At 39.9% G+C, this 27,296-nt stretch overlaps 1 protein-coding gene across 1 annotated transcript in view; it reads right to left on the bottom strand.

The window, feature by feature from the left end:
- Window positions 1–27,296, bottom strand: part of IL1RAPL1 (interleukin 1 receptor accessory protein like 1) — a 1,835,933-nt gene that overhangs the window by 1,102,778 nt on the left and 705,859 nt on the right. The window lies entirely within an intron of this gene.

Genomic DNA, 27,296 nt, shown 5'->3' with positions numbered 1-27,296 from the left:
GAAGTTGGCGGGGAGTTAGCAGCACCCTGCACTTGTGGAGCTCTGTGGTGTGATGCAATAGAGTGGCTGCCATTAAGGCGGGCCCCTGGAGCACATAGCAGCTTTAGTTGCTCAGATGGTATCTAGGGTATAAAGGCTTAGTAGAGTGCAATGAGCTTTAATGTAAAAAGCAGGCTAAAAGAGGCCATGCAGTGCTTCAGTTGGTCTGTCTAGGGAACAGGAGACACACCGGGGCAGAGATTCTGTCAGCTCTGTGGTCATACAATGCCAGTGCTCGGCTATCTCACATTCAACGGGAATTCAACCTACCCACCAACCGCCTCATTTGGGACATGCCCACCAGGTGGAACTCAATGTTGGCAATGCTGCAGCGGCTGCACATGCAGCAGAGGGCCATGAATGAGTAGCTGTGAGAGTATGGCACAAGGAAAGGCTCAGGGGAGCTTGGCTTAAAAAGGATGCATGCACTGTCTGTCACCATTTGAGGAGGCCACAAGGATGATGAGCCGCGACGATGCATTCATCAGTGACACTATCCCGCTAGTCTTCCTGCTGGAGCACACACTTCATGGAATCATGGACAGGGCACTTGAGGCAGAACAGCGGGAGGAAGAGGATGACTTCCTTTCCTCACAAGGCCCCCTTTATGCAGATATCATTCCTGCGGGGGCCACAAAACACATAGGAGCAAGTGGAGGAGGAGAAGAAGGAGGAGGATTGTGGCAGCATTGATGTAGAGGATAACATACAACAGTCTTCAAGAGATGGTTGTCATTCCCCAGAAACCCCAGGAGTTGTACGTGGCTGGGGAGAGGATTCTCCTGACAATGTCATCCTTAGTGACCCAAAAGACTCAGAATCGCATGCCTCCTCAAACTTACACTGCATGAGCTCCCTGATTCTGCAAAGCCTGTGAAAGGACCAGAGGATTTGTGCTATCAAGGAGAGCGATTATTGACAGGTGCATGCGATTTTAATTTTTTTTCTAATTTTTAACAGCAGGGCCTGTTCCTGTGCTCAAAAAGAGTAACTGTGAAGGCCCAATTTTTCTGCACCTGTATGACAAGTACATGTAATTTCAGTTTCAAGATTTCAAGAGTAACTGCGAGGGGTTGCGGTGTTCAAGCACCACCAACAACCAAGGCCCAGTTTTCTGCACCTGTATGACAAGTATATATAATTTAAATGTTGTATCTATTTTTTAACAGCAGGGCCTGTTCCTGCTCCCAACAAGAGTAACTGCGAGGGGTTGCGGTATTCAGGCACCACCAATACCCAAGGCCCAATTTTTCTGCACCTGTATGACAAGTACATGTAATTTAAATTTTGTATCTAACTTTTTTTTTACAGCAGGGCTCGTTCCTGCGCCCTGCACGTTTTTTTTTTATAATTTTGGGGTACCAAATCCAAACCAGACCCGAAGGGACTGGGGGGACCCTACACTTTTTTATTCATTTTTCTTTTATCTGTATTGCCGGGAGCCAACAATACATTACAGAAGTGAATAAGTTTAAGTTACATTTTTTCCTTTAGAAATGTCAGTATTGCTGCAGCAGGCTACATACATCATACAAATGCGCCACTTTACAGGCACATTAAGGGGACCCCCCCAAGCACAATTTTTAAAGGAATTTTTCATTTTTATTGTTTCACTTTAAGCACCATTAAAATCACTGCTCCTGTAAAACATGTTTGCATTGGTTCATGTCCCCAAGGGCAGTACCCAGGTCCCCATACCCTTTTCTTGGGCAATAACTTGCATTTAAGCCTTTAAAATTAGGACTTTTGATTTTTCAGGTTTGAGTCCCATAGACATTAATGGAGTTTGAATGTTCTTACAAACTTTTCCCCCATTTGCAGTGTTCTGGTGCGAACTGAACAGGGGGTAGTTTGGCCCATCCCTAGTAGTTGAATACAATCCATACATTATATGAAGAAGAAGAAAAACAGATGAGAGCCTCACACCAGCTTGAGTCCTCATCAGGGGGCAGAAAGAAGAAATACCAGGCAGATTTTGATTAGGAAATCTCCTTTTTGTGTATGCCTTGTGATGGGGGAGCCAAGCTAATTGAGCATATTATAGTGATATCAGTTGTGTATATTTGGAGTTCTATATACAGCCCTAAGAGTTTAATGGGAGCCTATGTACCTTCTGTTTTATGCTGTGGAGCCAATTCATCTGCTGTTTTATGCTGTGGAAGAAGATAGATCTGTGTTACCGGCTTTTTTTGGCCTCTCTATAATATGAGGGGCCAGCTCCTCTGGTAAGGAGATCACACATCTCATGGAGACTTTTCTTATGATTTAAAGCCTTTCAACATTTATAAGTATGCACAGTGCAGGCACAAGGTCACCCAGCGACCAGGCCAAAGATGCCAAACAGCACCCCCCTTCACCCAAAATGTATGAGCATTATGTGTCAGCAAAAATCCCTCTCCCTCAGCCCCAAGAAATGTGAGCACTAATCCTCACACTTGCCCCCTAAGCATAAATTCCCTTTGCAAGCCAAAATTCTCCCCAAACAAAAATTCCCCCTCCTACAGTACAATTCCCTCCTCCCAGCTCAATTCTTCTCAATTCTCAATTCTTCTCCCTCCCCAAACCCCCCTTCTAGCACAAATCCTCACACATTTCCCCTCTGAGCATATATCCCACTCTAAAACCATTTCTCCTAACACCAATCACCCTCCCCAAATCCCCTCTCCTTGTGGTAATCTTCTCCCCCAAATTTCCCCTTCTAGCATAAATCTCCTCAATCATCCCTACTGGTACAAATCCTTGACCCCCAAATCCAGCTTCCTAACAGAAACTCACTCTCTTAATACTAATTCTGCCCTCCAAATCACCCATTCAAAGAAAACAACCCCCAAAATCCCCATCAGGCCCAGGGCAGCCGTGCCTCCTGCCGATCCCTTGTCCCAGCCCTGAGTATGCATATATGTGTTTGTTATAATGAATGGCTCATAATAAGATTTGCACAATTGTATTTAAACTTTTTATTTTTTTTTCAAGGAAATTTTCACAGTGCCTCTGCTGATCACTATTTCTGTTACCATAGTGCAGCTCCAATTTTTATTGTTGTGGAGACCAAGTTTACCAGGCAAATCATTTTATTTGCCTTGGGGGATTTTGCTGCTGTGGGAGTCACTAGTTTTGGTTTAAGCTTCCAGTGCATAGGGAGTGTGTTGTATTGCATGTATTTTTCTTTATTAACAGCTTTGTACTAATAAAACAAACATTTTATTATAGTTAATATTTGTGTTGTTTCTGGTGCCTCTTTCACCCTCCAACAGGATACAAACTCCGGCAGGCAAATTACATAAAAAACCAAAAGGATAACTCTAGCCTGTTAATGTTTCTCCACAACTAAAGTACTAATATTGGTAAAAGAAACTTCAAAAACTCACTGTACATTGTATATTTTGGTATTGTGTTAAAAATTCTATTTAGATAAAGGATCTAATCTTTTGTTACTTGTTCTTATTTTAGATATCACATTCATTTTTTCCTGTTCAGTTAAAATTGTTAACCTTAAAATGCAAAGAGAAAAGCAGCCTATTAATGGATGATATTGTGACAGCCAGTCTTTGTGTGTAGCAGAATGCATAAACAAGTAGGGTACATTGATTGCTCAGTGTGATATAGAAACTGTTTACTGAATCATTATGTGGAGTGATTACACATGTCAGCTACTGCAAAAACTAATGCTGATGTTTTTCCAGTTTAATAAGCAATGTAGACTTCTTGTACTGCTGTGTAACACAGACTTTAGTTAATGTGGGATCAATAAGTTAAACTATCGGGTAAAGTTCTTTGCGTGATTTCATGGATTTGCATATATATTTTAATATAATTATTTTTACAAGATTATACCTTCCCTTTCTGCATAGCTCCCAACTTGTCCTGGATTTTGAGGGACTGTCCCTGATGTGAAACAAAGTCCCTCTCTCCCTCTTGCCTCCCTTATTTGTCCCTCGTTTTTATCTGATCTATATAGTTGTATATAAAATGCACTATTTATCTTTCAAAACATGTTTCACAGTGCTAAACTATTCATCCAAATTATAAATTGTTGCATTTGTAAATCTCAAAAGCCAGTAGAAAGGAATAGTAGTGGTTAAAATACACTTGTGGGCTTCACTAATCATTTTTTTTTAAATAATTCTCATGTAAGGGTGTGGGGCATGGATGTGTCCTATTCCTACATACTTTTGCTAAAAGGGGTCCCTCATTTTCATATCAAAAAGTTGGGAGGTATGCTTCCTGTCTACCTAGTTCCTGAATTTACACCTTCCAGAGCGAAAAGCATCAGGGAAGGCAGAGACTCGGTAGAGTGTGTGATGTACACCTATACCTGAAATAAACTTACATCTACTTAAATGTAGTGCATCTGTTTTTCTTTTTCTGGCTCCTGTGAACAAGGAGTGAAGGAACAAGTTCTCATGCAGTAATACACTAAAAAGAAGCCACCAGGTGATTAGTAGCAGTGCCAGTCTTTTTTCTTTTTCCTGTGAAAGATTGGTATTTTGCTTTTCTATGATTAGTACAAAAAAATACTGAAGTGACCAGGTACACACTTAGTGGTCACTGGCATCAGGGATACACATCATATTAATTGTTCCCTAAACAATGCTGAACTAGCAAAGGCAATGACGCAAGACACACTTTTGACCAAAATTTGTTAAACTCCTTGACGCAGAGGTTACACAAATATGCGGCCTTTGGTTTCAAAGGGTTGTACCATTTTCCATTTTTTAGAGCCGATGGTCAGCTTTCTTGTAATAACAACTGTTGCCGCAAATCAGTCACTCAGCTGTTATTACAAGCAGTGCGGAGGGAACTTCCAACCCTCCTGCCACCTTACACTGCTTGCCAAGCTCACCCATCCCACCAGGAGGCCTGAGCGACCAGCTGCCACATCCACTGGCTGGCCAGAGACTCGAACAAAGACAGAATCTGTGCTACCTCACATGTGTGGTGTGAACATCATTTACATATGTAGGTATGACCTAAGTATGCATTTACTACTGCACATGAGCACGGGGAAACAGGGGCACCTTACATTTTAATTTTATTAATATTTATTTTATTATATTTTTTATTATTTACACTGTCCCTGTAAATTTCATTTTTCTTTAATCACTTTTATTCCTGTCACAAGGAATATAAACATCCCTGATAGAAATAAGGCATGACAGGCCCTAATTATGGAGAGATCTGGGGTCAATAGGACCCCACATCTCTCCTCTACAATGGAAAGCATTAGAAAAAAACAAACAAACATTGATCTAATGCTTTAAAAAAATGGCCTTGTTTACATGGGTCATGATCCCAAAGGGACATCATGACATCGCTTCCAGCCTCCTACATCATAGAGATGAGGAGAAGGCCATATTTCCTCTGCTAATCTCTATGAGCAGCCTCCGCAACCATAGCCTCTGTGACAGATCAGTTATCGGGCTTCCTGCTAAGCCAGGTAAGACAGAGAACCACCAAGAAGCAATTGGGGGGGGGGGGGGGGGGTGTATGTATAAAAAATCTTTTTGGTGTTTTTCATTATACAATATTTTACTTTAATTTTTTTAAAGTTTTATGTACACTTGACTTTACTGCTAGCACGCTGTAAGGACAGGTTCTCTCTTTTGTGATATTAGGGGACATATACCAATGTAAAAACATTTCCTAAAATTACCATTCTGTGGGAAGCAGCACTTTTATTAAAGCTTAAAGGACAAAAAAATGTTCCTTCTAATACCATGCTTGGAGAATGCCTTAAACCTTCATGTGAATTGGCACACCTACACAATGTACTAAAGCAAAAGTGACAATTACAAGGAAAAAAAAAACATTTAAATGACTGATAAATACATTTTCCAGCTGCTTTGTTTAGGGTTCTCCTCAACATCCATACCAGACTCCTATCCTAAATGATGGTTTGGTATGGATTGTAAGGGGAGACTCCCACATAACAAAAATAAAGCTCCCTAAAAATTCATACCATACCCTTAGTGCCGGTTCACACTAGCGCAGCATGACTTTGGGGGTGACCTGTGAAGTCTCGTGCACCGAGACTTACACGGACTTCAAATAATGAATGTCAATGCAAGTCGCTCCGATGTCTCCCCGAAGTAGTACAGGAACTACTTTCTAAGTCGGAGCGACTTGAGTCGCTCCTATTAGAACGGTTCCTGTAGCACTGCATGGACCGCGACTTGTCAGGCTGACCAGTTGCCTGACAAGTCGCGGTAGTGTGAATGGGCACTTACGCTTGATGAGGGTGTGGTATGGATTTTAGAAAGTCAGCAGGTAGCAAAATAGTGCTTGGCAAGAAGCCAATAAATGAATGAGTGTCTGCAGCAGCAGCAAGATGTTCGCACAGGTGAACAGTGTGAACAGACCAAGTTATTTGCACTATTGCAAACCCTGAAAAAGCACAGTTTGGGGTGAGAGTCTGAACTCCACTCCTACATAATATTAATAATATTATTAGGAAAATGGGATCTTCGTAGATTCTCAAAATCTATTGATTAATTTGTTTATCAATTTATAGGAAGCATGTTGTAACAAACCTATTTTAACTTGAGAACAGGAGGTTTGGAAAAGACTATACCTCACCAGATGTGGGGATAATACTTTTCCAAATAGGTAAACATTGAATGTATAGTTTAACCCCCTCATATTCTAGTAGATTATAGATAGTGGGGCCATAATCGGTTAACAAGAAATGTGTGCAAGCTCTGGATTTCCACCCGATGCACAGGCATATAGTCAGATACACTACAAACTGTAATTATATTACATTCTATAGTGGTAGATGGAAGGGGATAACTCCCTCCACCCGATAGCAGCAAGATACAGAATTGTGCCTTACAAAAAAAAAGAATAAACAAATTAATAGAAAAAAGACCCAAACCTCCCCCCACCCTGCATCATCCCCCAATACAGGTGTGCTTTAAGCCCAAGAACTGGGGTGGCAATTGCCAACCGGAGGCGTGAGCAGTGGAACACCAAAGAATATAGTAGTCTCATGCTATCTTAATCTGTTCTGAGGAAGTCCACCTGTATGAGAGAATAAGACAGGATCAACGGTCCCTGCAGAATTACAGGTCACCCAGAGGGCTCCGGGGGCAAAGTGCTTGGAACATGTTACAACATTGCAAATAGCAAAACAGTATATTCAGACATTTTGCTAATAATATGTAGAGCCACTTGTTTCCAGGATATAAGGGGCATACTGTCCAGTATCAAAGATACCAGCCACCAGAAGTGAAGGACGGTCCCTGTAAAATTCCATTATTAGGCAATCTGTTGTAGTATAGGTACAGTAAAGCCGACCACATTGTTTAAATTTAGCCAGGCAGAATCATCAGGCTTTGGGCAAAGTTTCCAGTCATCGTGAGGCATCTTCAGGGGAATTGAAGAAGTGGACATATTTTCTGTCTTGGACTCTCATTTGGGCTGGAAAGGGCATGCTATACTTGATCCTCCTGTTTCTGAGACTGAGCTTGACATGATCAAAGGAACGTCTAAGCCTTTGAGTGTCCACTGAGTATTCAGGAAATATCATGAGCTAAACTGCTTCGTAGTGGAGGGCATCAAGCTTTCTAGCCTTTCAGAACCAGGTTACGGTCGCAAAAATTGAGGAGAGGGTGCATGGTGGGGCCCACCAGGGTTCATCACTCGATGGCATCCGGTGTGCTCAGTTGACAACAAAAAGGGCGAGAACTGGAGAAGGAAATGGAGCAGGCATTCTGTGAAGGCCGCAGGGTCAGTGACCTCCACTCCCTCCAGAAGACCCACAATACAAAGGTTATTGCTTCTGTTTCTATTCTCCGCATCCCCCGCTCATGATTCCAGAGCCTTCACATTCGTTTTAAGGGTATGGAGGGTGGCTGTGTGATCATGGAGGATATCCTCTGACTCCCCCATGCAGCACTCAGCCTCAGATAGACAGGTATGAAATTTGTCCATATCCTTTCTACTCAGGCCAATATTAAGCTGTAGGGAGTCGATCTTACCCATAAGGGTGGTCTGGCAGGTAGTGTTAAGGGCTAAAAAGTTTAGCCTAAGGATAAGGGATAAGGGCTGAAAAGTTTGCCTGTTCCAGCAGTGTCAGCTCTGAGTCTTCTGTCTGAGTCTCTATGTTGGAGGCCTCAGCGGGAGGAGCTCCCACTCTGCTTGAGGTCGTGGCAGTTAGCAGTTTTGCAAGGCAGCAAGGAGTGCCTACTTCTGGTCATATCTGTCACAAGGAGTAGTCCCAGTAGTGGCAGGAGGAAAGGGTTATGGGTGAAAAACCGGCGGGTGGGTATGGAGCTTTCTCATTGTACTGCTACTCCAGTGGCCATCTTGGACATGCCCCGACTCCACTTCTTTAGTTATTAAGACTGTTTTTTTATATAATTACATTTCTATAAAGTAAAGTGAAAATTATATTTTCCTGACTTGAAAATACAAACCATTTTGTAGATGAAATATATATAATTTAAAGTCTATTTACAAACTGCATGTTATATATTTTTTTCACTTACAGTATAAATTCTCTATTTGTTCTACTGTATGCCTTAAGCTAGCATTAGATTTGGTTCTGCCCAGGTTTATATATTTCTGTATTTCATTTACTGGAGTAGCTTTGAGAATATAGTAAGAGGAAATGGAGATTATTGAGGCCATATGGAGTAGATTTGCATTTTATTTTCCTTAGCAGTAAAAATGATAGATAGGAGAAGGAGATGCTGTTTCTTATTTTGAGTTACAATTACTGAAGTGAAGCGGGCAAAAAGAGCGTTAGCCTTTCAGGCCCAAGGTGAAATTGACAATTTGATACAGTGTTTTCACAGCCATGAATACTGAAAACTTATGAATATGTGAAAGTACAACAATCAAGGAGCTTTCTAAATAGTTAAACACTATCATATTTGTTTTAAAGGATGAATAAAATGGCAATGTTGAAATACCAGCTAAGTGTTACAATAATACAGATATTAATTCAGAGCCAAGCCATCTTGGCATTACCGCCACGGCCAAGATGCATCTAAATCACCTCCACAATAGAGAAACCCAACCAAGGTCTTTGTAGCATTTAAGAACCATTGTCTCTGTGGATCTGCTGTGTAAAAACAGCTTATCAATGTTCAACAGACTTCAGCACAATGTTTAATATAGGATTACAGAAAATTAAAGCACACATTGCAGTTTCCGACATTGCACACACCACTGGAGCTAAATGCTGTCTAAACACATTGTTGGACAACATTTTAATTTGATAGCCTACCCGTGGTATTGTGAAAATTTGTATAGTCACAGAAGTAATGATTTTGCATTTTTTTCACTGATGTAGGTTGTTAAAATATGACATTAACTACATACTTAAATATTATGCCATATGCTATACAAATTATATATTATTTTTACATGCTTTAATAAGGGGATATGCCAAATATGCATTATAAACAGTTTTATTCTTATCTGCTATTTCACTTAAAGTGAAACTAAAGTCTGCTGCACCTTTCTGTCACCGACATCTGCACCCTGTCTTAGTATGAGTTCTTCATTTTTGGCCATGTTGATTGGCCAGCCCAGGATGACTAAACTCCAGCATATGCTTGTGGATAATAATCCATCCCAACAACCAAGGCATGCATTATATTTATTGACAATCTGTTGCTACATGCTAAATACTGTTTTAAAAATAAATAATTATATACATAAACCTCAGCATCTTGTGTGAAGCCTTGCAGACCTTGCCTTTTAATAAAACGGAATGCCTAAATGTAATGGCAGATATGGCAAAGGGAAGGGGGAGCTTTGCTTGTGTCATTAACAAATCACAAACCAAAGCTAACTTCAGCTATGCCTCTAGTATGGTAGTCAGACACCAGATTGAAAAAATGTAATGGCAGCTATAAAAATGGGGAGACAAAACAGGGGGGTGCTTTGGATCACATCACTTTTGCCGACAAGTGTGTGGTGATGTATCACACACAAAGGACAAATTTGCCTGTTTCAGAAAAAAATGTGTAAAGCCAAAGCCACTGAGTAAAAGGGTAGCCAGCCTATTCCCAATAGGTTGTGCGCTTCAGCTATGCCTCCAATGTGGTGTATACAGACATTATCAATCAGAAAATGCAGCAAAGAGGTTTATCTCACCACTTCTTCAGAGTGAACAATTTTGGGCTCTTCTTGGATGGTGGCAGGGGTGAAAAGTCCCCCCTTTAAAGCAAGTCCAAAAATGTTCCCTTCACTGCAGGCACCTCAACACTCCTCCTCCTAACCACCAGCACCCTAACACCTCTCCTTAGGGTATTTCTCATTGCCCCTGGTGCCTCATGGCATTCTACTTGCTGGTGGCTAGGTACCTGCCAGTATGCAGTAGCACAGGCCACAAAAAATGGTACATTAGCAGTTCATTAAACATTGGATGCTATGCATTGTTGAAGAGGAGGAAAAGCCCACATCAAGAGTCCTTATTAAATGGTTTCCTCATGCATGTGGTATCGAAATGGCTGGTATTTTACCACTGCTGATATGCTGTACAACCACAACACTGCTGTCAGTAAAAACAAGGCACACATTGCAGTGCCCTTTTCATTTTCTCCCTATTCAAGTGCTCATGTCCTGTCCTGACTGTACTGTAATAACGTGGAATTCCACCCAAAAGTGGAACTTCTGCTCATTTGATCCCCCCCCCTCCGGTGCCACATTTGGCACCTTTCAGGGGGGAGGGTGGAACGGGTACCTGTTTTTGACAGGTATCCTTCCCCACTTCTGGGAGATGGCGCCCCACGGCCCCCTCCTCCTTCCCCCGCCACACATGCGCAGTAGGGACCCGCCTGTGAAGCTGCAAGGCTTCAATGCCAGGTTCCCTTACTGGCAATGGCGGCGGTAGCACTGGACAGCCGATAGAAACATTGGCTGCGGTGCCAACATCGCTGGACTCCAGGACAGGTAAGTGTCCTAATATTAAAAGTCAGCAGCTACAGTATGTGTAGCTGCTGACTTTTCATTTTTGGAGGGGGAGGCTGGAACACCCCTTTAAAATATATATTTTGAATACTTTGAGACTAATTGGGGATACAGAGATTGGAGTGGGGATGGAGGGAAGTGAGGTTGTGACTTGGAAGTATTTTTTTGAACTTTAAGAGAATATAGTGTGTAAATGCAGACCTTTTAAATCCGTTTTACATATAACATTTAATTCAGGCATATTACAACTGAATTAAAAAAAATTAATTTAATTGTCAAAATGAAAAAAAAAAAAAAGCCTTTGCCTTTTTATCAGGATTAGGTGAATGAAAATGGGGAGTTGCTGCTGTGTTTTTTACAACTCCTTGTGAAAGTAAAAGCACTCATACAGTCAAAAAGAAATATGATATCCAAAATGAAGATGCATGATGCATTTTTCTAATGGTATATGGGTTTTGAGCTTAGACACCTTGCTTGTCTAAGCAAAGAAAGTTCAGAACAACAAATTACTTGTTGAAGATTTCCTACCCATCTGATCTTAATCAATATTTTAGGCTGTTATTTGGTTCTTTCTGCATAGCGATCCTTACATGAAGCAACAGATTGTGAATTACTCTCCAACATATTGCTAGGAATAAATACATGTATACCAATATATATATATATATATACATACATACATACATACATACATATAGTGATATATGAATATATATATATATATATATAGTGATATACAGTATATATTATATATATATATATAGTTTTGTTTTTTTTTTGCTTTTGCAAACAAGGTTTTTATGATTTCTAAGTATGAGCACTTAATAAAAGATATTATACACTTTTTGTGATAATCAGCCACAAATGACTAGAGTTTAACTCTATATTAAAGGAAAATTAGAAGTCTTGTTTCATACAGATTGCAGTAAAGTAAATAGGGAATCACGCTGGCGAGATCCTGCAAAACTGGCAATGAGTAAACAGGGATTTTATGTTACTGGTGTAGTCATCCAGAAAATGAATTTAGTTCAATGTAGTCTAGAAACATGCTGAGCAATTTAAGGAGAAAATATTTCCCCCTCCCAAGCACATTACCTTAATAGTCTGCCTGTATGTCACCATAAGGATTTTTGTTGCTCTTATGAATGTAATTTTCAAGGGAGTCAGTATGTAAACAAAAACCTCCTAGATCATCATCCTTGTCTCTCTGTTGGCTTCACAATTGCTTGCACTGAATACTAGTACTGTATAACTTTACAGCTTTAAAGGGGAATTCCAGCTGATTTCTTGTTGCTTTCATACAATCGAAAACACAAAAAAAACCTCCAAAAAACAAAATTACACATCAGGCACCAATTTCTAGAACATCAATTTCAAGTGGAGACCAACAGCAAAAAAAAAAAAAGATAAGGTTTTTACAAACAATACGGCCAAAACTTGTCTTGGATAACGGATACGTTTAATGTCATCCATAATATGATTCAAGCTAGGTTGCACATTACAGTTCATTTAATGTCCAATTAAATCCAATGTAGAAATTACATCAGTGGCAGTGGGGGTTTTACATACACTGGGATTGATTTACTAAAATTAGAGAGTGGAAAATTTGGTGCAGCTGTGCATGATAGCCAATCAGCTTCTAGCTTAAGCTTGTTCAATTAGGCTTTGACAATAAAACCTGGAAGCTAATTGGTTTCTATACAGAGCTGCACCAGATTTTGCATTGTCCAGTTTAAGTAAATCAACCACTATGTGTGTATAACTGGTGTATACCTCAGTAACGGCAGCCCCCCACATGTGCCCTCCGCCATGCTTCCTGGACTCTGTGTGCCCATCAGTGGACCCAGGACAAGCATTTCAGGCATCAGGTAGAGGGGTGGGAGACCAATGGGAATGGCTTACTGCCCAGGAAGCAACATGTAAAACATAACTTCTAGGTCCCAGTGTCACATTCCCCAAGTTAATTAAATTTGGCCTGCTTCACTGGAGGACAGGTGAGACATCAGGGGTCTTTTAGACTCCTGATATGATATTAACTACTTACTGACCAGCCGCAGTTATACAGTGGCAGGTTCCTGCAAATTACCGTACCTGTACGGCGGTGCGCAGGAGCGATCCTGTGGGTGCGGGCACCACCAGAGGCATGTGCCCGCACCCATTCGCCAGTAGACGCGATTGCCACCAGGCACCCACGATCACTCCCTGTGAAGAGAGAACGGCGGTCCGCTGTTGTAACAAAACACAGAGCCCTTGTGTTCCTGCCATTTAGGAACACAAGTCTCTGTTTTGGTATTACAAGCCCATCCCCGCTCACAGTGAAAAAACGCCCCTAGGCTCACACTTTTTTCAAAATTTTCACTCTTTTTTTGTTTATAGCGCAAAAAATAAAAACTGCACAGGTGATTAAATACCACCAAAAGAAAGCTCTATTTGTGGGAAAAAAAGGACATCAATTTTATTTGAGTAAAGTATTGCACAACTGCGCAATTGTCCATTAAAGTAACACAGTGCCGAATCGCAAAAAAATGGCCTGGTCATTAAGGGGGAAAATTTTCTGGTCCAGAAGTGGTTAAAGAGAATCTGTCACCAGAAATGCATCACATAGGAGACTTTTTTGTCCCCTATGTGAAGAAAAAAAAGTTTAGTAAAAAGACATTTTAAAAAGCATAAAAAAGTTACTCCCAAGAACTTAAAATCGACACATGTACAAGCATAAATGCATGTGTTGGGGCGCCTAAGTATGAAAACATTTATTGAGTGAGAGTAATAATTCCAGGCCCACTATTGATGGTTAATTCTAAACGAATGGCCTGTATGGGGCTTTTAAAGTCTCACATATAAAAAATATAGGGTACCGAAGTTTGTTGATGTTTCAAGGGTGCACACCATTTTAAGGTTTGACATGTTGGGTATCTGTTTACTCAGCACAACCTCATCTTTTATATTTTACGAAAACATTTGGGTAACTTATTGCTTTTGTGTGCCCTTCAATTAACTTTAGTGTATTTTTTACTGGAATTTGGCATTACTTAACGTGTGACATAAAGAAACTGAAACTATCACCATTTTGTTCTCTATTCTTTAGGGCATTTGCTTTCAGAAAAGATGTAATGTTTTAGGAGTTTTATGCAGTCCCCAGGCCTAAAAATGATTTTGTAAACAAAAACAACTCAAACAGTGAACATCTTTTAAGTCCCTCCACTAGAGGGCCCTCTGTTTGTATATGATATTTTGTCCTACAGTACACTTACCTGTTCCAGATGTCACTGACAAGCAAGATCCTTCTCATTTCTGGCACTTTGCGTGCACTTACCTTTGCAGGGTACTGTAGGATTACTCCTTTGGGAGGGAAGGGGGTCATTTATATCCTGAATTCATAGCATGAGCATCATCGAACCCAAAGACTGAGTATATCTTATGGTAAAAAGGAAGAACCCAGATTTATGGCGAGTATTAAAGCAAATGCTGCTTTTTCATTGTCACTGTTGCTGGAGGACATTTAAATAAATAAAATTAGCCTTGAGCTGGGCTTAAAAGTGGTACTCAAGGCAAAATCAAAAATAACATATATAATGCAAACACATTACATCTGTTTGCAATGCAGAGATAAAAATATATCCCAGTTTTATATATAGCCTTGTACATGACAGAATGTGTATATAAATATACATGTCTGGCAATAAATATGACTTTTGTGACCTTTTTCATACCCAAAGATAATTCTATCCACTAGATCACTTTACTGTATTTCAAACATACTAGTAAACTTTTATTTATTCTCTCACATCTGACCTGAAAATATCCAAGTTTGTAGTGTGTATTGTGAAACGATGGAGCGAATTGAGTGAAATAAATACACAAATTATATAATGAACAAGTGTCTTATGCTTCATTCTGCTTATTGGGTCCCTAAAGGATTACTCTGTGGTAGAGTGAATGCTTTGTAGATGCACAAAGATTTCCCTTTGGCCTTTATCAAAATACTTAACTCTTCACAAAGCTTTTACAAGTTTGTCTCATTAAAAGTAAGATACAAAGCATACATATGTATAGGAAAATAATTTATATAATATTATTATGAAATCAGAAACTTTGTTATGAGTTTCTTTTTTTTGTGACAGTGATATATGTGGAGCAGCGGATATCAGCGGTGACATGTCCGCCGACACCCGCTCATCCAATCAGATCCTATCCTTGAAATCCAGACGGATGGAAACCCTATTTTCCATTCATCTGCAGGATCAGATTGGATAGGATCGGATGAAAATGGACAGGTGGTCCATTTTTATCTGATCTCCCATAGAGAAGAGCAGGGATCTGACAGGTCTGTCTCTGCAAAGAGACTGGCCTGTCATCCGCCTGCTCAGCAGGGATCGGCGAATCAATCCCCACTGAGCAAAACAGAGTCGTTATGCGAAAAGCCCACGTGAAAGCTGACCATACTCTTGATTGTACAACCTACAGTACCTCACAAAACTATGTAGTGCAAAGACCTGCAGAAAAAAAAATTAGATACAAATTAAATAGATTGTTTAGGTTTGTCCTCATACAACATCACTTTTGCCGAATCCTAAGATGCTTGTACCAAGATTGTAAAATCAGCTTGTATTGTGTATATCAACCTTAAACCCGGAAAGCTGATTGATTGCATTTAGTGATGAGTGCAGTGGTATTCTCCACCCCTTCCAATTTCATTGACCTATATAGACAACATCAGCACCCTTTTTTTTTTTCCTATATTGCAAAGGTTTTTTTATTTTTTAGGATAGATTAATGTATTTTACTTAATGCATGTTGAATATGTGCTTTTCTTCCTGTTCTGTGCATTTGATCATTGTGTACTATCACTTTGAATTCTTATTTTTTCATTTTTTGTTACTGTTTGTTGTTTTCCTTTCTTAAAGACGAGGCTGAATATGAACTATGAACTATTTAAAGCCCACTACACCCCAAAAGACTTTTAAAAAACTCTTAAAGATTAACTCTACTTTTGTTGAGCAAAAATAACCCCCTTTGGGTATTTAATGTATACTGTGGGGATTTTAACAAACTTTGTTGCAAATTCCTACCTGTTTTGGCTCTGACCTGTCTTTAGCTGTATGACCTCTGAATATAAGTTTTGAATGGGAGTCACAGGTTCATTATAATCACCTGTATCTCACAAAAAAATACATTTCTGTTGCAGAGGATGCCTAATATGTGACTTATACAGTATTTTAGTAAAGGTTTCTAGGAAAATCAGTAAGCCAATTATGCAAGCAGAAAATGCCATTATATATATATATATATATATATATATATATATATATATATATATATATAATGGCATTTTCTGCTTGCATAATTGGTGATGTGTGGGGCTAACTAATCTTCGGGCCTAAAATGATAATAAACACGTGTCTAAAAAAAAAAAAATCCAAAAAAGACTCTGGCAGTGAAAGGGTTTAATAGTACTCATTATTATTAAAATATACATATTATTAAAGCAAATAAACATTAACCAATCGACACCCTGACAATAGCAGATTGGTTCCGACACATACATAAAACAGCCGAAATAGAGGAGCTTGTCCACCAAGCCAGGGAAACACCAGATATATTCAGGAAATCCTGGTCCTGCTGGCAACATTTCTGTAGTATTGATGATTACAAACAGTTTCTAAATAAAACCTTTGCAAAGGCACTTCAGTATCTGGACATGAAGGAAGAAATGCCCTTCTTCCCTCTCCCCTCCTCTCTGGTCCCTATCCTGCTATATCCCTGACTTTCCTCATTTTTTTTCCTTAATATTGCCTCACCCCTCTCTGATGGGCCCTGTCTACTAACCAGCTATCTCCCCAACCTTTCTCCCCACCCTTTACCACAGCTCTTTTCCCCCACTTTATTTAACTCCCTAATGCATTTTAACACTAGAGTACTCCCACACACCAACCTACTCATGTAAAGCGGGCATGCTTCTCTTACACCACCTTAAAGGCTGACCTGTAGTTACCAAATGTATCCTCGCCCATTCCATGTATCAGGAATACGTTTATCATTCCCATATCGACCAAAGGTCACGTTGTCTACTCAGACATGCTACACCTGACACCTACTAAGCTGGGCGGGCTATGTAACCATGCTAAAAAGGCAGCAATATAACTGATTAGATAATGTTCTACATATGCTTAAGTGAATACTTTATGTACTGTTGTTGATTATGTTACTTCTCCGAAGTGTTATCCTATATGATCTACAGAGGTTTCTCTGTATGTACATTATTGGGTTCCCGACTGGGCACCCAAGCGTACATTTTTGACCTTTATCATTACTATTGTTTGTATAACTTCTATACTTTCCCCAAATAAAGCTTTTGGAACCAAAAAGACAAAAAAACTCTAACATATTACTATAGGTACAGAGACTTTAAAAATAATTATTACATGGAATATGTTTATAGAGATCATTATAAAAAATGGTATTAAAAGAAAGATTCAGAAGATACTGTGCCCCAAAGTAAAACCTAAACTGTCATCCTTCACAAGGGTAACATAATATCCCAACTAGATGTGATCAGAAAGTCCTTTTCTTGAAAGGCATGTTTCCCACCTCCTCTTAAGGGCATAATCCATATTTCTCACTTTGTAGGACACAAATGACTCTAGGTGTTACAGAAAGCATTAAACCTGCCACTTCCAGCAAATAAGGTGCATAAACAATATAAATGTGAACATATAAAGAAAGGATAAAGACTATAACACTTCATTTTTTGCTCAGCTGTCCCTGAATTAGAATACACAAATTAACCATCAACATCAGGTGAAGACTTGGCATACTGAGTCTGAAGGGAATGCATGCTTTCTTATTTTGTGTTGACTAAAGGGAAAATCTGTCAAAGGCAGTTGTTAAGTTTTTCTAGTAATGCATCTGCCATGTGGACATTTCTCTCTTGAAGACACTAAACATTTTTATCTCTTTTATTTTATTATTTTTTTAATGAAGTGCAAAGGATTCATGCTGGAAATCAAAGCTTAGAAACGACAGCTAATATAATAGATAGCATGTATTGCATTGGAAGGTTACTATTTTCTACTTAGAACATTATTTCAAATGAAAGTGTCTTCAGCCAAGCAATCTTGTAGACTTTAAAATGTGAATGAAAACAATATACTGTACAGTTCATATATATATATATATATATATATATATATATATATATATATATATATATATATATATATATATATAATATATATATATATATATATATATATATATATATATATATATATATATATGTAATATGGGCATGCGTTTTTCTGGTACAATGGTGAGCCACAGCAGATGAGGTTAGACATCAACATTTATGCAGATTAAAGCTTATATATGCTGTTACATAAATACAGAGAAAGTGAGTTGATGACAGTGGGGTTGATTTACCAAAACTAGAGAGTGCAAAATCTGATGCAGCTCTGCATGGTAGCTTTTAACTTCAGCTTGTTCATTTCTGCTTTGGCAACAAAACCTGGAAGCTGTTTGTTTTTTATGCATCAGATTTTGCACTCTCCAGTTTTAGTAAATCAACCCCAGTGTTCTTTGCAAAGTGAAATGTCATTTGATTCACTAAGCTCTGGGGAAACTTCCTTTATATAACTTCCCTTGCAAAGTTAACACTCTATTTGCCTTTATTACATTAACTATAGGGATGGGCTCTGTGTTGGGGTCGAACGCAAGTTCAACTCAAACATCAGCTGTTCGTGTGTTCTCAGAATACACAAACAAATGGGTCGCTCGGCGGGAAGTTCACCTGCTGATAAACGCCCCATAATGCACTGCGCTGTTGCAGTGCATTGATTGCTGATGATTGGCCAAAGCATGCACCTGACATGTATGCTTTGGCCAATTACAGCACAATGTCCTGTCAGAGCCATAATTGGCCAAAGTCTTCACCTCACACTATATAAGGCTGCTGCTTATACAGCACCCGTGTCTAGTGTGTGACAATAGAGATTAGGCAGGTAGTAAGTGTATAGTGTGTGACAATAGAGATTAGGCAGGTAGTTACTGTATAGTGTGTTGAGTTAGTGTAGTGCAGTCAGTGTAGTGTAAAGGCATACTCCACTTTTAAAATATGATGTCAGAAGGGGCGGCGCCACTGGGTGACGTAACCGGGTGGCCCCGCCCATTGAGTGACACTATTTTTTTCTTTTTAATAAAGGACTTGTCAAAAACTGTGTTCTGTGGTTTTTACTTTTTTACACTTTTTTGTGAATGGGTAGAGGTTCGATATACCCGAAACCCATTTACATGGGTGGACACCAGGATCTGGGGGCCCTCTTGTTAAAGGGGGCTTCCAGATTCCGATAAGCCCCCCACAAGAAGACCCCGACAACCACAGCCCAGGTTTGTCAGGAATAAGTCCTTGTCCCTATCTACATGGGAACAAGGTGCTTTGGTGTGGGGGGGGCAGAGCCCCCTGCCCCAAAGCACCCACCCCCCAAATGTTGAGGGCATGTGGCCTGGTATGGTTCAGGAGGGGGGGGGGTGCTCGCTCGTCCCCTACCCTTTCCTGACCTGCCAGGCTGCATGTTTGGATAAGAGTCTAGTTTGGATTTTAGGGGGGGGCACACTGTTTTTCTTTTTAATTTTGTGGTGGGGTTCCCCTTAAAATTCATACCAGACAATATATTACAGCTGCGAGCAAGTTTTAATTAAATTTCTTCCTTTAGAAATGTCAGCATTGCTGCAGCAGGCTCCATACCTCGTACAGATGTGCCATTTTACAGGAACATCAAGGGGATCCCCCAGGCACAATATTTAAAACAGTTTTTCATTTTTATTGTTTCACTTTAATCATTATTAAAATTACTTCTCCTTTGCCTTGATACATGTCTCCAAGGGCAGTACTCAGGTCCCTAAACACTTTTTATGGCAATAACTTGCATATGAGCCTTTAAAATGAGGACTTTTGATTTTTCATGTTTGTGTCCCACAGGCTTTAACCAATTGCCGACCGCCGCAAGTACATATACTGCGGCGGTCAGCCCTCCTGGGCAAAGTGACATACCGGTACGTCACTCGCCCATGAGCCTCTAGGGGGCGAGCGCGCACCGCCGGAGGTGCACTCCCGCCCCTGCTCATTCCCTGACATCCCCACGCAAGTGACCGGTGGCTCCGATGTCCGCCGGTCACTCGCGATCTCCAGCTGGAGAGGGAGAAAGGCAGGCGGCTAATGTAAACAAAGCCGCCTGTCATTCTCCCTGGTGTAACTGCAGAGACTACACAAACCTGCTATGTAGGATCGTATGTCTGTGTGGTTACATCACAAGCCACACCCCTTGACAGTTAGAATCATGCCCCTAGGGACACACTTAACCCTCTGGTCACTAATAAAGTTAACCCCTTCCCTGTCAGTGTAATTTTTACAGTAACAGTGCATATTTATAGCACTGATTACTGTAGTAATGTCACTGGTACTCCCAAAAGTGTCAAAAATGTCAGTCAGGGGTCCGAACTGTCCGGCGCAATGCAAAAATGGCAGATCGCCGCCATTACTAGTTAAAAAAAAAACAATAAAAATGACATAAATCTTTCCCGTAGTTAGTAAACGCAATAACTTTTGCGCAAACCAATCAAAATCTACTTATTGCGATTTTTTTTACCAAAAATATGAAGCAGAAAACAAATTGGCCTAAAATGTTAAAAAATTTAGATTTTTACATTTTTTTTGAGAATTTCATATAAAAAAATGTGAAAAATATTGTTATTTTTTCAAAATTGTCGCTCTTTTTTTTGTTTATAGCACAAAAAGTAAAAATCGCACTGATGATCAAATACCACCAAAATAAATCTCTGTGGGAAAAAAAAGGATGTCAATTTAGTTTAGGTACAGCGTTGCACGACCGTGCAATTGTCTGTTAAAGTCACGCAGTGCCGAATCGCAAAATAGGCCCTGGTTTTTGAGTAGCCAAATCCTCCGGGCTTAAGTGGTTAATAGAGTTTGCATGTTCGCTAGAACTTTTTCCCTGTTTGAGATGTTCTGGTGCGAACCGAATAGGGGGGTGGTCGGCCCATCCCTAATTAGCTCCTTACCTTTAAAAAACATGTAGCTTCTCAACCAGGTGCTAAAATGTGAAGTGGAAAAGTAACCTTTTGTGTCTGCCTATTTTTGTCACTTTGGAACCTTTTATCTAAAATAACCCTTCAGTTAGGGAGCAAAATCTGAGGCTTTTTGTTGCAATATACACAAAAAGTATATGTACAATGAGCTAGTGTATTGGGACATATGTAGCATAGAGTATATTGTTTATAGTATAGATTATAATGTGTACAGAACAGACCTGGTCTTTTTGATATTGCTACATGCTGCTGAACAAATGTACTATATAAGTCCTATTATTTTCAAAATTTTATGCAAGTTATTATCTGTACAACCCTTTTGGTATATTGAGTAATTTATTCAGCTGCACGGTATATCATAGTGCTATCCTAAAATATTTATATATATATATATATATATATATATATATATACAGTATATATATATACTGTATATATGCATATATATATATATATATATATATATATATATATATATATATATATATATATATAAAAACAAAAATAGTAATAATAACATTACTATTTGTATTTACATGTTCAACAATTTGATACTTTTTTTTAACTCCTTTAAAATTTACATTTGAAATCATGGCATGTCTTTCAAGCTTTTTTTTTTTATTATTCTTCAGAATGAAATATTAAACACTTATCTTGCAAAGGAAAAACCTGAATAATTTTAAAACATACTGCACTGGCCTAATTTAACGATGACTATTTCCCAAAAGCATTCAATATTTTGAAGGCCAAAGAACAAGACCACTGTGTGTAGGAATGCAATTTATATATAAAAATATTCCATGATCCTTTTTGCCTTAAAGGATGTGATTTTTTTTTCCTTTTGGTTCATTAGGGAATCCGTAAAGTGCTTGACTGAGCTGTGATGATAGTTTAGTCATTGAGTACTGAGATTCAAACACCCCCAGGCCATTAGGCATCAGTTTAAAATGGGCAGTTAGATCTGCCTCATTTCAATGTTTCATGAAATAAAGTACTGTAATCCCTTTGTTATACTTTCTTACAATGCTAATCAAAAGGATTATGTATATCAGTTGTTATGCTTCAGCTTGTCTGCTTTTAAAATATCATTGGAGAAGTACATCAGGCAATAACATTCTATTCTTTTTTCAAAAATATCTTCTGTATTTAGACATAATACTTGCTGAAAATATCTACTGTATGCAGCTTAGCTTGTATCCTAAGGATGACAGTTGCTATTGCCCTTTAGCTCTATAAGACTGAGCTTCCCTCACCAAGATTTCAATAAATGTTTAGTGGGTGTACAGCATGCTATCAGAAAAAAAATGTAAATCTGAACTCCAGGGAGATATAAAGGACACAAATTAACTCAAAGTTCTTTAATCTTTAAGAATCATTACATCCACATCATTAAAAAACTGTCAATGCATGCTGCATTACATGCTGTTCACATTCACTCAGTCACTGTGGGTTTCGTTTTCTGTATTCTGCAAAAATAAAAATAAACTGGTTGATCCTACTGTTCACTGTCCCTCCCTGCTTGTCTGTGTCCCCACAGCAGTTTGAGATTGTGAAGAACTTCTGTTGCCACATTTGCACAGCATGCCCCAGTTTCAGTTCCCTTCTGCTCATTTTCTTCCTTTTGTATCTGTGCAGCCCATGTGACTATAGAGTCACTTGTGTGAGTGTATGCACAGGAATAATTGACTTCCCACTCCCTCTCTGCCCCTCCATGCCCACTAAAAACAATGGTGGGATATTACATGTTGATTGAAGGTGGAATCATCTCCTTATAAATCTAAGCACATACAAATACAAAGACACTGGCTAGAGGGGAGTAAAACAGGCTGTTATAGGCAGAACCTCTCCCTAGCCTACACCACAAAAATAATAACAGTTTTAGGTTTACATTTATCGGCGTGTAACACACAATTTTTCCTCCTAAAAATGGAGGGCAAAACAGCAGTGCGTGTTATACGCCGATATATAAAAAAAAAAAGGTCAGACAGCGCTGAGAGGCAGAAGGAAGGACGAGTGGTCACTGTCATAGGAAGTCCTATGATAGACAGCACAGTGGCCCAATGTGAGGGATGTATGATGTCTATCATAGGCGCCAGGACTTCAGATGACTCATCCTCCAGCCTGCCCCAGCTCTGTGCAATTTTTTTTTTTTTTTTTTTTTTAAAGCCCGTGGTGTGTGAAACACACTCAAAAGACTTACACCCGGTGCATAAAAAAGTGCACACACGCAAACGTGAACACACAAAAAAGTGCACAAGGCGTACACACATGGCCCTCCTCCGAAGAGGAAGGGCCCTGACCCTGATCCCCCGGGGCGCGAAGCTCCTGACAGGGACTGAGGTACTCACTTAGGTCCACCCAGCCGAAGCCGGGCAGACCCCATTCTTCAGGGGGACTGCCGAAACAGCCCACCCCGAGTACTAGGTAGGGCTCCCCCGAAGGGAGACCCCATGGGAGAGGGCGAACTAAGCCAAAAGGCCATATCCACCCCCTCCCAAGACTTACAGGGCAGGCCCGAGGACCTACGCCATCCAAGTCGTGCAGTGACACAACAACCAAAAAGGGACATGCGTGGACACACAAACAAAGAAAAAAACAGAGTGGGGAAAAGGGAAGTGGAGAAGTGCTGGGTAGTGCCTAAGTGCTAGACCTCGGCAGGCCCCCCGGCCAGGAATAAAAAATTCCTCTGGTGTTGGCCAAAAGGCCCACCCCAAGAGGCAGGTGCAGAAAAAGTGTGATGGTGCAGTGACCAAGGTGCCACAAAAACTCAGGTGAGCTGCCCCTCACCAGTGAAATTGAGGCACCCCTGGGCTGCCACCCCAGGGGCACGTACACCACGGGCTTTTTTGGTCTCAGCCCCCGGCCAGACCCAGTGTAGCCCTATCCCATCAGGAGGCATCAGAATTTTAGACAGCTTAGGGAGAACCTGCCTTCAACTGGGGACAAGCCTTTTGCAAGGCCAGATTCAACCCAGGAGGAAAGGTTCCCCCACCACCATCCGCCATTCCTTACCAATCACATCCAGGAGCAGTACTAACCGGAAAATTGGCGAAACCGGCTTTCCCGCTCCCTTCAAACTGACAGGGGCGGACCCATTCAAATCAGAAGGCAACGGACCCATCCGGCTTTCTCTGACAGTGCCTACTTCCCGGTCCCCCAGTGACGTCTGGAGCGCCCCGGTTCATTTCAGCCCCTGCCGATACTAACCCTCAGGGTCCATACCAACTGATAAGAACAGATACTACACTTGATCTTAGCCAAAAGGCCGCAATGCCACTGGTAAGGCAGCAATACTGGACACGGAGCTGGCGAGGCGCCAATACTGGACACGGAGCTGGCGAGGCGCCAATACTGGACGCAGCGATGGCGAGGCAGCAATACAAAACAGTGCAAAAAATGAGATTATTTTAAAGAGAGTTGATTCTTTTTTATTCCCATTGTACCTCAGTATTGGGCCATACTTTTTTGATTTTGAAGCGGTTTTTGCTGAACCTTTTCTTTTATGATGCCACAATTTAGGACAGGTGAGATTGGGAGATATTTACATATTCCACCCCCTCATTCCATATTGATGGTTTATGGAGTATAGATGGTCTTTCATCCTAAAAGACACACACACCAGTCCTACCATTTAATTAAACCCTAATAAGTGTTAGGTCATTTCTTCTACACGCCATATAAAAAGAGCATTGAATATATTATATAGTAGGTATTGGTTTAAATAAATTGGGTTTTGTGTAAGAGGGAAGTATACTATAGTGTTGTATATTATTATCACTAATGGTTTTATTGTTATGAATACTTTTTATTTGTTTGATTAGTACATTCATTTCCCTGCAATTATACTTTAAATTTTTGAGTACTGAACCTCTTTTATTTCTTTTGCTCACGGTATCCGGGCGGGGGTATCTGTACAACAAGTTGAGGGGGTTCCAAGTTTGTGTGCAGGGTAATAATCCATACATGTGGAGTAGTAGCTATGCTGGAAAAGGTTCCAGTTATATATGGACAAAAGACAGCATGTTAGTCCTCCAAGGTGGGGTTTGGACATGGTGCAAACAGACCCATTCTGTACAAAATGTCAGGAAACCTAGAACAGTAGGCCATGGACTTTAACCACTTCTGGACCGGAAGGATTTACCCCCTTAATGACCAGGCCATATTTTTTGCGATTTGGCACCTACTTTAATGGACAATTGCGCGGTCGTGCGACGCTGTACCTAAAAAAAAATGTATGTCCTTTTCTTCCCACAAATAGAGATTTCTTTTGGTGGTATTTGTTCACCTGTGCGATTTTTATTTTTTGCGCTATAAACAAAAAAACAGCGACAATTATGAAAAACAAAAAAAATATTTTTCACCTTCTGCCATATTACATTCCCCAAAAAAAAAATGAAAAATCAAAATTTTTTAACATTTTAGGCCAATTTGTTTTCTACTATATATTTTTGGTAAAAAAAAATCACAATAAGCGTATTTTGATTGCTTTGCGCAAAAGTTATTGCGTCTACCAACTACGGGAATGATTGATGTCATTTTTATTGTTTTTTTTTTTTTTTTTTTACTAGTAATGGCGGTGATCTGAGATTTTTTTGTGGGACTGCAACATTGTGGCAGACAGATCAGACCCCTGACTGACATTTTTTACACTTTTGTGGGGACCAGTGACATTACTACAGTGATCAGTGCTAAAAATATGCACTGTTACTGTAATAATGACACTGGCATTGAGGGGGTTAACAGTTTGGATGATCAAGGGGTTAAATATGTACCTAGGGGCGTGTTTCTAACTGTTGGGGGGTGTGGCTTGTGAAATGATCATAGAGACCTGTGATCCTATTTAGAAGTATCACAGGGGCTCTGTGATCATTCCAGGGAGAAGAACGGTCAGCTAAGTTTACATCAGCTGACCGCCCTTCTCTCTCAGCGGGGAACGATCGCAGGTGTCAGGCGGCAATCGGAGCCACCTGCCCCGTGCACTGGCTTCCCCACTGACAAGCGGGAGCACGCTGGTGGCGGCGCGCTCTCACCCCCTAGCTCCCTGTGCGCGACCAACGTATGCCTATGGTAATTCGCGCAGGAGCGGCTGCCTGCCGCAGTATAACTGCGGCGGGTGGTCGTAACATGGTTAAAGCCATGGAAAAACAAACATAGAGCTGTTTTTTTGTTGTGCTCAGTCACATTCCTTTTTTTAATTTGTATTCCTACAGAATAGGTAATCAAACAAGACTGGTTGAAGTTTGTTTAAAATTCACCCAAATGCATACAGCCCTAGTGGTACAACCAAATTTCAGTCTGGACAGTTTTCACTGTCAACCCTTCCAACAGTTTGCAATCACAATTGGCCCCAATATGTGTGTGTGTTTATGGCTGTAGTAAGGACAACACATAAATAGTCAGTTAGGCGTAAGGAATATTGTAAACAGTTCAATATTCCCTGTGAGGAGCTGCCAACATATTGATGCTTGATAAATTCATACAGTAAATACATAAACATGGATGAGACTACATTTTCTACCATCAGCAAACATATTACAGAGTTTAAATTGTTAAAAGGTATAAAGGAAATGTTCAGTGATATTGTAAATACGTTCGGAAATATGACAACATGTGACTGTCTGATATAGCTGCTTTCTATCATATTAAACTTAGTAGGAATTGGCTTTAAGGCCAAGTTGATTATCTAAATACTATAGATACAATAACTATGAAGCTTCAGAGTAGTATGAGTCATAGGTAATATTTCTGATAAATGTCAAAAACCTAATACTCTACTGCATAGAGTAGGCAATCAAGCATTCTTGTTGTAGTGAAAGGTTAATGTCAAGCATCTGAGACCTCTAATATGTTCACGGTGACCACAAGAGAGACAAGCTTGAATAATCATCATTTTATTTACACTCAGGTAAATAAACCTAAGTTTCATAGGAATAACATTTTGGTCCAAAAACATGGTAACCTTGGACTCATGAGGAAAAGCTGTCCTACATAATCATGTCCCAGATTTTTTATTCTTATACTGAAATCAGCCAAACAGAAGACAGCATACGCAGAAATTACCATGAGAATTTCAGAAAAAGATATGTTCATTACAAAAATCACAGTTGGCTTCTATATCAAAGCTTAAAAGGGCACATCAAATTTTCCTAGGGCAACTTGTTAAAGAAAGAGTTGAGTGTTAAGTCACTAAAAAATATTGGTATGTTGTTGCTATTATGGGGCTTTCAGAGCGTAAA

Source organism: Pelophylax lessonae (assembly GCF_965119305.1).
Source record: "Pelophylax lessonae genome assembly, chromosome: 2".
Classification (NCBI taxonomy): domain Eukaryota; kingdom Metazoa; phylum Chordata; class Amphibia; order Anura; family Ranidae; genus Pelophylax; species Pelophylax lessonae.
This window is presented reverse-complemented; position numbering and strand designations above follow the sequence as displayed.